Raw genomic sequence first — 12,792 nt, 5'->3', positions numbered from 1 at the left:
GACAGCATCTCTGACCACCTCGTGGGTTCCTGTTTGGGGTGTTGACATGAAGGCACCCAATTCCCTCTCTATGCCAGGCAGAGACTTTTTCCCCTCGAGATAGAGAAAATGTTACCTCAGCATCATTCCACACCCCTGGCCAGTCCCCAGGATTAGGGTCTGGCCTTCTTTTCCCCTTCTCTCAAGGCTGGGTCTTACTCAATGTCATTCTGCCCCTTGGGATAGGTTGCAGGCATCTTGCCAGTATCAATGGTGATAGATTCTATGCTGCAAGGAGGCATCTCTGTCTTTCATGGAAGGTCTGGTTCAGGGTCCCAGTGATGTTTTAGAATTACATGAGTAAGACATGAATAAATTCTCACTGTAGAAAATTCGAACAATCTAAAAGTATGTTTGAAAAAAGAAAGGAAAGAGCTGCCTGACATCTCTTCTCCAGTCCCACTCTTCTCCCCAGAGGTAACCAACTACTGATAATAGTTGGGTAGGCTTATGTTTATACACACATACAGGATCATTTTGTTTTGTTTTTTACAGAAACGGGAGCATACTCTACATATTCTGCAACTTGTTTTTTTCACTTAGTGACACATCTTGAAGACTTTTCCATGACTTTCTAAATAGATCTACTGCATTCTTTTCCAAACAGCTACACAGTATTTTGTGCTAAGGTGCTACCATAGTTTAATCACTTCCCATTGACAGACATCTGAGCTGTTTACAAGTTTCATTACTAGACACAGTGCTCTAATGAAATTCCATTATAAAGAGCTTCATGCATATGTGCAAATATTTGTGTAACACAGATTCCTAAAAGTGAAATTCCTGGGTCAAAGAATAGCTTCATTTAAAATATTGTTAGATATTGCCAAAATGTCTTTCCAAAAGGGAGAACAGATTTCCAAGTTCAGTCATTCAGGCTGACTCTGACTTCTCAGAGTTTAACAAACAACCATAGGGTATGTTTGGGAAAATATAATTTAAGTTTGATTTGTCCCAATATTTTTCTTCCATACAAGGGACCCCTACAAAGAGATTAATATTTATAGAACAGGCACACTTATTACCTTGAGCTTCACTATAAGATAGAAGAGGTAGCTTCATGGTTGACCTGAAGGAAAGAGCAGTGAAATGCACTGGGCTGTGTTGACAAAATCCACCACCGCCCCAGTGAGAAGTTGGCAGTAGTCTAATTGCCCTTGCCAAAGCAGAGGAGCTCAACATAAAGGCTACTGTTTGTTTCTATCATCTTCACAACAACACCACAAATTCCCGACTATTTTTATTTCTATTTTACAGATGAGTAATAAAGGCTATAAGATGCTAAATGATCGTCATTGAGTTAGAAAAATACAAAACAATGGTGTGGTCTCGGCCATCTGAATTAAAAAGCCATGTCTTGGCCACCATACTAGACTACCTTATCGACCTATCCACCACTCTGGACAACCTTACTCCTTCCCCATTGTCAGAAATTCAAATTCAGTAGGTTATGGCATTTGATGAAATGTAACAGCAGCACTATTCAAATTATATTTGAGGGCTAAATCATTATAATAAGATGAGAAAAAGAATAAGAAACAGAATTAAAATAGTGTTAACATAAAGATTGTGTGATTGCCCACATAGAAAATTCAAGAGGATCTATAAACAATTAATTATAAAATAATTTAGCAAAGTTTCTGGTTCTGAGATCAACCCCAAAAAAATCAATAAAATTCCTAATCTAGTAACAATTAATTTAAAATTTCAGTTAAAAAACCCCAATAATAAATAAAACTATTGAGTTCTTATAGGAATGATTTTAACAAAATACATGAAATCTTTTTGGGGAAAGTAATAAAACTTCATTGGAAGACATTAAAGAGAAGACACAAATAAATGGAAATATATACCATAGTCATGGATTGGAAGACTTCTATCATAAACGTCAATTCTCCCCAGCAAAATAATATTATGCAATAGTAATTAAGACAGTGTTGAATTGATATATGGATGGAAAAATAGAAAAATATAACAGATAAAGAGTATAGGTAAAAACCCATGAGCATATGGAAATGTGTTAAAGGCAAGATGTTACATTATAAATCAGTAGGGACCTGGTAGACTATTACTTGGGAAATAGTCCTGGGGAATTGCTTACTCACATGGGAACAATAAAACAAAATCATATCTCTATTTCATGCCATCTATCAACAGTTCTCAACCATTTAAAAAAATTACTGAGGACCTGAAGAACTTCTGTTTACATATCAAAATTTGCTGCATAATAAATTTTAATTGAGAAATTTTAGAATATTTTCTAATTCGTTTGAAAAGACTTGCTCTGAACTCATTATATGTTAACATAAATAAAGTATTTTTTATTTAAAAACTATTTTCCACAACAAAAGCATCCAATGACTAAAATAATTCATTGTTCAATATTTTTGCAAAACTCTTTCATGTCTGGCTGGATTTTCTTATCTGCTTCTACATTCATTCTGTTTAGATACATTGGTTTGGTTGGGGTACATAAAAACAACCCAGCTCCACACAGATATGTGGTTAGCAAAGTGAGTGTTTTAATAGCTTTTACAGATTATTGTGGATATTCTCATTTTACACCATACCAAAACTCAGGTAGTAGTTTCTTCAAGGTTAATTGCAATGTGAAGCCTGAAACCATGTGAACAAACTTTTTTTACCCTATTAGATGAAAATTCATTGGTCCATCTTACTCTTTGAAGAGATCTTTTAATCAAGCATGATTTTGGTAATAGCTTGTATTTGGTCATTTAGAAAATAATAGTTCATTGAGTTATACTAATCTATACATGTTGACACATTTCATCACAAAAATCACGTGAATTCACAGTACTATCAATGTCATCATAAAGGTCTTAAGTCTTGTAGTTAGAAGCTGTCAAACTCGTGGTAACAGATGCAAGTTTTCCAAAATCCTAACTATCTATTGAAAGCTCAAGTTTTATCACTGGCAACAAATACTGTCAGTTGTTTTCCTTGAAGTGACAGGCTCACTTCATTATTTTTGAAGAAGTGTCTGACAAACACCCAAGCCTGAAAAACCATAGTTAGTCATTTATTCTTTCAAGTAAAAAATGGTATTCTATGAAAAAGAAAAGAGAAAGGAAGAGAGAAAAGACAATAAAAAGGAAAATGAAATATAAGGGGAAAAGGCAGCTATTTCAAACATTTATAGCATTTTTCTTCAGAATATAGAAAAAGTGCCTTATGTGTACTTCCCATTGCATCATCCAAAATATTTAAGACATGTACTCAAGGGTCAAGAATCAATAAAATTAGAAATTCTTTTGCTTAAGAGCAATTGTGTGCTTTTTATTCCTATTGCTTAAGCAAGAGTAGCTATAAGTAAAACTGATGTTTATGTTTCTGTGAGTGCATGGCAGTGAAGAATAGAATGACTACTAATACCATTGGGTGCAGATTTAAACCCTAACATATCAGTTAACTACATTAAATGTAAATGGCCTAAATACATCAACTAAAAGCCAAAGGTTGGCAGAGTGAACAGAAGAACACGATCCAACAATATGTTATTTACAAAAAACTCACTTCAATAACACCCAAAAAACAAATAACCCAATCAAAAAATGGGTGGAGGACCTGAACAGACATTTCTCCAAAGAAGAAATACAAATGGCCAACAGGCACATGAAAAGATGCTCCACATCACTAATCACCAGGAAATGCAAATTAAAACCACAGTGAGATATCACCTCATACCAGTTAAGATGGCCACTATCCAAAAGATAAGAAACAACAAATGCTGGTGAGGATGAGGAGAAAGGGAAACCCTTCTACACTGTTTGTGGGAACATAAATTGGTTCAACCATTGTGGTAAACAATATGGACATTCCTCAAAAAACTAAAAATAGAAATACTATTTTATCCAGTAATTCCACACCTAGGAATTTATCTGAAGAAATCAAGATCTCTGATTCAAAAAAACATATACACCCCTATGTTTATCACCATACTGTTTGTAATAGCCAAGATACAGAACAACCTAAGTGTCCATAACTAGATGAATGTATAAAGATTAGGTACATATATACAATGGAATATTATTCAGTCATAAAAAGAAAAGAAATCCTGCCATTTGCAGCAACATGGATGGATCTAAAGGGTATTATGCTCAGTGAAATAAGCAAGAAGGCAGAGAAAGACAAATACCATATGATTTCACTTTTATTTGTGGAATATAAAAACAAAGCAAAACAGAAGGACCAAAACAGCATGAGATTCACACACACTGAGAAGTGACTGGTGGTTACCAAGGGAAAGGGTGTAGGTGAAGGCTGGAGGGAGGGAGATGGGGACTGTTGAACCACTGTGATGTACATTTGATAAAATTTTTTAAATGTCGTAAAAAATTCTCACTTCAAATATAACAATATAGATGGATTGAAAGTAAGATAAAAAATATATATATACCAAATATTCACCAAAAGAAAGAAGGGCTTTCTTTAAGTAGACTTCAGAGCAAAGAAAATTATAAAAGGGACATTACATAATAATAAAATGTTCAGTCCATCAAGTAGACATAGCAATCCTATTTCTTCATGAAACAACAGATCCTTAAGATACATGAAGTAGACTGATACAGCAGGAAAGACAAATGGACATATCCACAGATCTGGTTGGGGACTTCAACACTCCACTGTCAGCAACTGATGAAACTACCAGACAGAAAATGAGCAAGGATATAGAATAAGGAAATAACACTATCAGCCAACCCAACTTAATTGATATTTATGATATTTATTACTCCATCCAACAATAGTAGAATATATATTTTTTAAGTACTCATAGAACATAATTAGCACAGACCATATCCTGGCCCCCAAAACAAATCTTAACAAATTTAAAAGAATTGAAATCATTTAAGATATGTTCTCTGATCAAAATGGAATCAAACCAGAAACCAATCACAGATATATAATAGAAAAATCTCCCAACATGTGGAAGTTAAACAACATACTTCAAAATAATTTTTGAGTCAAAGAAGTCTCAAGGGAAATTTTAAAAAGAAGAGCCAAATGCATATAGAAATACAACATACCAAAATATATGGAAGGCAGCTAAGGCAATACTGAGAGGGGAGTTTACAGCACCAACCATTTATATTAGAAAAGAGGAAAGGTCTCAAATCAATAATCTAAGTTCCTACCTCAAGACTCTAAAAAATAAATAAATAGTAATATAAACCTAAAGAATGCAAAAGGAAATAATAAAAATAAGAACAGAAATTGGTGAAACCAAAAACAGCAAAATAATAGAGAAAAATCAATGAAACAAAAATCAAATTCTTAAAAAGAAATCTGCAAAATTGATAAACCACTACTAAGACCGATAAAGATAAAAAGAGAGAAGACACAAATCACCAATATCAGGAATGAAACAAGGGGTATCTCTACAGATTCTGTAGCCATTAAAAGGATAATTAGGGAATACTACAAACAACTTTACTCTCAGAAATTTGACAACTTAGAATAAGCATAAAGTAGTTTGTCCATTTCTTACAAAGCTAAATATGTGCTCTCATATGATTCAGCACATATGATTGTACACATGTTCATAGCAGCTTTACTCAAAATAATTCCAACCTGGAAACAATCCAGATATCCTTCAATGGGTGAAACAAATTCTGGTATATCCATACAATGGAATATTATTCAGTAATAAAAAGGGATGAATGATTGATACATACAACTTAGATAGATTTCAAGGGAATTATGGTAACTGAAAAAAGACAATCTCACAAAATTATAGATTTCATGATTCCATTTATAAACATTCTTGGAATGATAAAATTATGGAAATGGAGAACTGATTAGTAGTTGCCAGCGACTGAGTGGAGGAAGGTTACTGAGATAATAAAAGTAGCATAATGGACTATTCTGTATCTTGACTGAGGTAGCGTGGTCACACAAATCTTAATATATGACAAAATTATACAGAACTGAATAGTACACACACACAAGTGCACATAGATCTGGGGAAATCTGAATAATGTCAATGGATTATATCCACGTCAATGTTCTGCTTGTGATATTGTACTAGAGTTGTATAAAATGTTACCATTGGGGGAAAATGAGCGGAAGGCAGACAGAGATCTCTCTATTGTTTCTTACAACTGCATAAGCACCACAATTATCTCAAAATAAAATGTTAATACAAGAAAAAGACAAGCCACAGACTGAGAGAGAGAAGATATTTATTGTACACAAATACACAAAATTTCAAGAACTGAACATAAAGAGAGCCTGTGAAAATAACAACACAAAAGAGAGGAAAAACAGCAAAATGATATGAACTAAAGATTCAGAGAAGAGGAAACTCAAATATCCAATAAACATACGAAAATATGTTTAACTTCATTGGTGATCAGGAAAACACAAAACTAAAATAATGAATACCATTTCTCACTCATCAGATTGGTGAACTTTTAACAATCTTGATAGCTTAAGGTTGTTTGTTATAGACGTAGTGAAGCGGCAACTCAGACCCTGCTAGGTGGGGTGCAAATGTGGGGTAACAATCACAGTGGGGTAACAATTTGATTATGTTTGTTAAAACTGAAGATACGCATATTGTTGCTCAGTACCTCTACTTCTAGATAAACACACTGTCTAAACTATTGCTCCTGGATCCAAAAGACAGACAGATCAGGATGGTCACGATAGCAGTGCTTGGAAATAGTGAAAAATTGAAAACAGCCTATATATTACCAATAGGACATTGGTTGAAGTATTTGTGGTTATATTCATATATTATAAATACCTAGAGCAGTTAAAAAAAATAGAAGAATTGGTCTCCATGTACCAACCGTGCATAAATCCTGGAAACAAAATGTTTGGTGGCAAGAATAAGTACACATATTGTTTATGGCTATACACATAAAGCAGTAAAAACACAAAGACATGGATAAGAAGGATATATATTCACTTCACAAAAGGGGTCACTTCCAGAAAGGAAGAGGATGGAAGAGCTGAATCTTTAAGGTTTTTTTTTTAACTGATTTGAAGTAAAGATCATAGCATTGAACAAATCTGGACAGTGGGTATAAGAGTTAGGTTTTTCTCTATGCTAATCTGATGCCTGAAGTTCTTTTGCTTTTATTTTTAAAGGCACACACAGAAAGATGCCCAAGTCTGTTCCTCGACGCTGAGGCACACCCTCATTTGGAAGACCCAGCTCTAGGATGAAACATCCTCACTGCTAAGGGAGCTGCATCATTAGGAGCAGGAGCAGAAATAAGATGGGGAGTGGGGGGTTGGATCAGGTATGGGGAGAGCAGAGGGTAGGAGGGCTTTCCCTGCATATATTCTCCAGAAGTGGCATCTTTTATTTAAGGTGGGAAGTTACTATGCTATGTGTTAAGGCCACAATGAAAATACATTAGAGGAGCCTTAATAAAAAACAAAGGTCAGGCTGTTCAGTGGTTTGACGATGCGCAGGGCAAGGTGGGGGAAGAGAGCACCTTTCTTATGCCCCTCTTCCTCCCCCGGAACATCCTCCTGCTGAGCTTCCAGGCTTACTCACTCTTCCTGTTAGAATCCAGCCACACTCGCTGTAACAGTGGCTCAAAGGATGTCTCTAAGGGTACTTCAAAGGCCCGGTCACCCACGATACCATGGAGCATAGGACCTCATTTCTGTCATTGATCAGAATGACATTTCCCCTCCTCCTCGCATCACCTCCTCCGCGCAGGATTTCCCATCCTCTGCACTGCTAACATTTGGGGCCAAATCAATCTTTGCTGGGGAGGAGGGGGACTGTCCTGTGCATTATAGGGTTAGCCGCCCCTGTCCTCTCCCATTACAACGGTGCCAGGAGCACCCCCTCAGTGCCAGTTGTGACGCTTTGTCTCGTGAACCCCCAGCTCCAGATGACTGGCCGGATGCACTGTTAACTGGGGTTTCCATCCAGCGGCAGGTGATGGACAGAGCGCTCACTCTTGCTCTGCACCATGACATTCCAACAGTCACAAACAAAGCCTGGATACTTCACTGCAATGTTTCCCCAGGGGTGTCTGCTGACAGATCGGTTAGGCTGCACTTTATATTTAAACAGAAATGAGCTGGCTCCCGCCCCCCAGAGCCCTTTCCAGGCTCTGAAACTCTGCAGACGCATGTTTACAGGCAAAGTCAGACTCGTTTGGGGATGCCTCCGCATGGTTTAAGAATCTTGCGCTGCCCGGTTACCAGGCTCCATGTCTGAATTATTTGACATCTGGCAACAGAAGGGCTGAGTGAGTCCAGTGCACATCTACCCTGACTAATCGTTTAGAATCAATAATGTGAGTCACTGATCCTGACATTTACTTATTCAGCACCCTCCTTAAAATCGTGATATATTTATTCATTTTCCACTTACAGAACCTCTCTCCCCATCTCAGTGAATTAAATATTTCAGTGAAATACCCCAGGGCCTTCTCTCACCCACATGCTCTGTCCAGGCTGCTTTCTGCTTCTATTGGTGCTGCTTCCTCTTCCTCAGGGAACGCTCTCCTCTCCCAGACCTCTCTCCCAGGTAAAGCCTTCTGCTTGTACAGATCTCACACTTTCTCTACCACCCTCCCACTGCAGCCCAGACCAGGGCCTCTAGCATCTTGGACCTTGGTTGGCAGGTTTAGCAAACAAAAATACAGGATGCCCAGTTAACTCTAACTTCAGACAAACTTACAAAAATTTTAGTAGAAGTATGCCCTGAATATTGCATGAGACATATTTATACATTAAAAGAAATTTATTTGTTGTTCACCTGAAATTAACTGGGCATTTTTATCCAGGACTTCTCCTTTGGGGCAATGACCACCATGGAAATTATATTTTTATTTGAGTGATTAGCTCCCCAAAGACAATGAATAGGTTTCTCCCCTGCTTTTTTCCTGCCTCCCTGCACCAAGTTTTGGGCATGGAGGGCAATGAATGAGTGTGATGAGGAAGGAAGGAAACAGGAAGGAGGAAAGGAAGGCTAGGTGGGACTGGATCCCCCGCAGGGGATGTTCTGTTGATAATGAACTGCTTTTAGGTCCCAGGAAGCCCCACACAGCTTTCTACTTCTGTGACTTTGCTTGGTCCCTTCCCCACCTGGTTAACTGAGCCCAGGGGTCCTTCCTGGGGGCCCCAGGCTGGGTCAGAAGCCTCTGAGCTCCAAATGCACCCAGATCCTCCCTCTGATGAAGCACTTAGCATAGTGTATGATTATCTGTTAATGCGTCTGTCTCTCTCACAAGCCCATAAATCCTTTGAGGGCAGGCACTGCATCTCATTTATCTTAGAAACCCCAGTAACTAGTCAGAGCATCTCATTCATCTTAGAAACCCCAGTAACTAGTCAGAGCAGGTCAGTGTTCAGCCAATATCTGTTGACGTGTCAAGATGTCAAGCTGACTGTCTAATCTCAATGCTGCCCACAAGGAACAAGCCCTACTTTTATCCCTGGCCACCTTTAGGCTGGTCTTGACACACCATCCCATCAAACCAAATTAAGAAAAACAAAACCCACAAACTGACTCCTCTAGTGAGTAATGTCTTTTTTAAAAATGGAAGGCTGTGCTGGGAGATGGTTATTTTGCTTATCCAGAGCAAAATTCCTAATTGTTCTCTTGATTTGTATGTCTTCTCCATAAATACCCTTTACAATTCCCTGGATCTCTTCTTTATTTCTTCTCCCAGCCCTCTGCCCAACCCGGCTCTAGGGTCCCCACACACCTACCTCAAATCACCACACCTGTAGTGTTCAAGTTCTTGTTTTTAGGTGGAGCTGTTTAGTCCTCTCTAGACTTCTCCAATTTGCACCCCACTCAGAGAACCCCTCAACCCCCTTGGAGAATTCTTCTTGGGAGTCAACTTCCTTAGAAGTTGGAGAAATGCGGGGGGATTTCAAATCAATCATTTAATTAGGGCTTACTGTCACATAAGATGGCGCTTTCAGTCATAGAGCAGGGTTGGGGTTAAGGTAGGAAATCATGCTAATTCAATGCAGAGAATGTAAGGTTTCTGGCATCAAGACCAGAACTACTGAGAAATGAGGTGTGGCAAGAGAGAGAGCTATTGAAGGAAAGGAGACGTAAGAGAAAAAGTGAAATTCTGAAGACCAGAAATCCTGATGTTTAGAATGGGCCCTTACACATCTCCCCTATACCTAAAAATGCTGGTTCCTCCTCCCTTAGACTGTTTCCTGCAAGTGCTGTTATGACTTCTTTATGCATCAAAGTCACCACTACAGTGCACCTGGGCATGATGGTACTGTAGAATGGAGTCAAGAGAAGGCCACCAGCTAAAGAACCCAGAAAGGTTCCAAGGGATGCTTCTGAAAACACACATTACTCATTCTATTCTTCCCTTCTGCTTTTGCTGTTACAGGCATGTGTATTTATAATTATTGTATCTTCTTGCCATATCAGCCCTTTCACCATTATAAAATGTCCCTCTTTGTCTCTAGGAACATATTTTTGTCTTAAAGTCTACTCTGTTCAACATTAGCAGAGCCACTACTGCTTTCTTATGTTTGCATGGTATGTATTTTTCCATCTTCTTCTTTTTGACCTATGTGTGTTTTTAAATCTGAAATATGTCTTTTGTGGGCAACATAGAGTTGGATCCAGTCTAACAACCTCTGCTTTTTGATTGGCGCATTTAACCCATTTATATTTGATGTAATTACTGATGTGGTTGGATTTATTCCTGCCATTTTGCTATTTGTGTTATATATGTCTGATGTCTTTTTTGTTACTCTATTCCTCCCTTACTGACTTCTTTTATGCTAAATAGGTATTTTCTGGTATACCATTTTAATTTTTTTGTTTGTTTATTTGCTTATTATATTGAGTTATTTCCCTAGACATTGCTCTAGCCCTTCAACTTTAAATTCTCATAAAATCCTAGAATTTTGTATCACTGAATCTAATCACTTACTTGTCTGATTGGTTGTTTTATTCCATTCCATAAAGATTTATCAAACATCTACATGTGTCAGACACTGCGGTAGACACTGGGGACTCAAAGATGAGCAGGTCATAGTTTCTGCCTCAAAAGAGGGGAATCACCCAGACAAGAGGGTCAGCCATTACAATGCAGTGTGATTAGTGGTACGTTACAGAGGATGATTCCAATTAAAGTGGTATACCAGAAAATATGTTTCACACAACATAAAAGCCAAAAGGAGAGATATCTGTTTAACCGGTAGGGTTCACATTGTGCAAAAGTCAAGTCAGAAGCTTCCCAGCTTCAGAATACAGGTTAAATGCCTTACTGGTGAATGCCATTTTAAAGGAGCATTTCTTACCACAAAGCTGTTTCCTGTTTTAAATTTTAGTTACTGTCAGCACTGCTTTGTTGGTTGAATTATCATGCATCCAATACACCAGCTAGTTCTAGACAAAGGTTCTTCTCCTTTGGCACCATATTTTTACTCTCACGCTCAGCATCACAGTACCTGGCATTTAATGCTATGGATACAAAGGGGTCAACCAGTTGTATTGTTTGCCATTGGGTGGCGAATGCCTTCTCAACCCTGCTATCTCCCTAAGATGGGTAGTGGCAGGGTGACCAACTGGCCTGATTTACTTAGGATTGATGGTTTCCTGGCACGTGGCACTTTTTAGTGCTAAGATCAGGACAGTGCCAGGCAAACCAGGATTGTGGAATATCTTAATAGTGCTCATTGTTGGGCATATTTTCAGGTGACATTTTTCCCTCTTCCCTTATTCAGTTCAAACCTTCTTTCTAGCAAGAGACTGTTAATGCTACAGAGCCCACGTGAGTGGCTTCTCACAAATACTCATTATAACCCGAATTCTACTAACTGAACTGTTGCTATGTTCAAAGGAGGGCCTTTCAAATGGAATTCCCTAGGTATCAAGCTCCACTTTTCCTGCTTAGTCCTTCAGCAAGCTCACAGTATAACAGAGTAGCGATCTTGTGGCTTAACACAGAGTGATTTACAGTCATAAGCCTAATGCACATCCCCAGAGATTAGAGTATTTGTCCATAGTGTCCAGGCTCAGGTGATTGCAATATGTAGTGGGAGAGATTAACAAACCCCATGGAAAACAGGTAGGGATGGACACTTGACAGGTCTTGGTCCTGTTCAACAGCTGGTTAAGAAGAATTTGTTAGCAGATTCAGGCTTCATCACCCTGTACCTAAGAAGTTAATATTTAATTATAGACCATGGCTATGCTTAGAATGATTACAAGTTAGAAAATAGGAGGGAAAAACCAGTTACGTATTTGTAGAATGAATCCCAAGTCTTGATACTATAGTCTGATTTCAATATAGCTTCACTTTGCAAAACATGCTTAAACATATTATACTACATTGCATTTATTATTGCAACATAAAGGAATGGAAATTAATTTTGCAAGCTCATTTTTTTGGGGGGGACTTTTAAAACACCCTAGAGATTATGAAAGAACCTCTTCTAGGAGACTGAAAATTCTTTGGTCTTAGATAGAGGATTTCACATATTTGAGTACCTCCATTGTTGAAACAGTACCATACTCTCAGAAGAACCTTAATAAATGTCCCAGGCTGAATCAAAGTGCTCTGAGAGCACTGGAGAGAGAAGGTTAGTAGTTATTCAATTAATGTCAAGTCAGGCTTTAGGAGTTTGAGAATTTTATATTTCTCTTATAAAATTGTGAGTAAAAAATGGAAGAACCCAGTATTTCTCTTGAAAATAGAAAATACGCTTGACTTCAATCAGGTAATAGAATTTAGCACACAGAAAAGAAAAAAAACTAACATTTTTCCTGACGTT

General features: G+C 37.8%; 1 protein-coding gene across 1 annotated transcript in view; it reads right to left on the bottom strand.

Moving 5' to 3' along the window:
* Nucleotides 1–12,792, bottom strand: part of BMERB1 (bMERB domain containing 1) — a 113,011-nt gene that overhangs the window by 84,035 nt on the left and 16,184 nt on the right. The window lies entirely within an intron of this gene.

This window comes from Manis javanica, chromosome 10 (genome assembly GCF_040802235.1).
Source record: "Manis javanica isolate MJ-LG chromosome 10, MJ_LKY, whole genome shotgun sequence".
Taxonomy (NCBI): Eukaryota; Metazoa; Chordata; class Mammalia; order Pholidota; family Manidae; genus Manis; species Manis javanica.
Note: the sequence above shows the minus strand (reverse complement) of the source record. Positions and strands in the feature narration are given on the sequence as shown.